Here is a 1,102-nt window from a genome sequence, read left to right as displayed (position 1 = left end):
TAGATTAGGTTCCTGATGACTCCTCTTAGTATAGGATTTTTATTATGGACACTCGAATTTACTCTTTAATTACGAGCGAACCGATAAACGTATCGCAAAATGTGATACACCAATATTTTCCTTGTTTTATTCTGCGTAAGGCTATATGCAGCACTTTCGTTTTACAGTCAAATTTATATTTTTTTTTCTTATTCTGGTACGGATTTTGCGATTTTAGGCGTCTTCGGAAGGAAACGTTCACTTTAAAAATATATGGCTTGCGATGTATTTATATGAGGTTAATGAAATTTTAATACATTATAGCCAAATATATTGTTAATGTAAATCTCAAGTTACAACATTTTCCGATCACCCAAAAAGCCACGATAGTGCAAAATAAATCAATAATCGAAAACTTTGTCATATCGTGGAAATTTCAATAAACAATACAAAATTCTTACTCATTATCTGTGTTACTTCAAAATAGGATCAAATAAGATCAAAATACAGGTATAGTACTGGAATAAACCAAGTTTAAAGGGCAATGTGCCTTCCATTTATTTTCTATTGTAAATGAGTGGTGAGTCATGAAAAAGAGCTAATTCATTTCAGGGAGTGAACAGTTCTGATCCAATCTCTGAAAAGAACAGTTTTGCCCATCTCTAGTGGTCAGCACACCGTTCTCCTGGTCGTTACGATGGTTTTCTTTGACCGGAGCCGCTACTATTCGGTCGAGTAGCTCCCCAGTTGGCATCACGGGGCTGAGTGCACTCCGAAAATCGGCAACAGCGCATAGTGGCCCAGATGGTCACCCATCCAAGTGCCGGCCACGCCCGACAGCGCTTAACTTCGGTGATCTGACGGGAACCGGTGTACCCACTGTGGCAAGGCCGTTGCTCTATCAGTAGGACAGTGCAACATATCAAAAGGCTAGCAGTGTACGTGCTTGGTTTGAAGAGCACCAGGATGAGTTTGCTGTACTTCCCTGGCCACCAAACTCCACAGATTTAAACCCAGTCGAGAATGTCTGGGACCGCATCGATCTAGCTGTTTGCTCAGTAGGCTGAGAAACTTAGGACAGCTGGCCACGGTACTGGAGTAGGAGCAGCTCCAAATCGCTGTC

General features: G+C 41.4%; 1 pseudogene; it reads right to left on the bottom strand.

The window, feature by feature from the left end:
* Positions 1-759: 759 nt before the first annotated feature.
* On the bottom strand, positions 760-877 carry LOC126189894 (5S ribosomal RNA; annotated as a pseudogene).
* Positions 878-1,102: the final 225 nt, after the last annotated feature.

The sequence above is a fragment of the Schistocerca cancellata genome, chromosome 5 (assembly GCF_023864275.1).
Source record: "Schistocerca cancellata isolate TAMUIC-IGC-003103 chromosome 5, iqSchCanc2.1, whole genome shotgun sequence".
NCBI lineage: Eukaryota > Metazoa > Arthropoda > Insecta > Orthoptera > Acrididae > Schistocerca > Schistocerca cancellata.
Note: the sequence above shows the minus strand (reverse complement) of the source record. Positions and strands in the feature narration are given on the sequence as shown.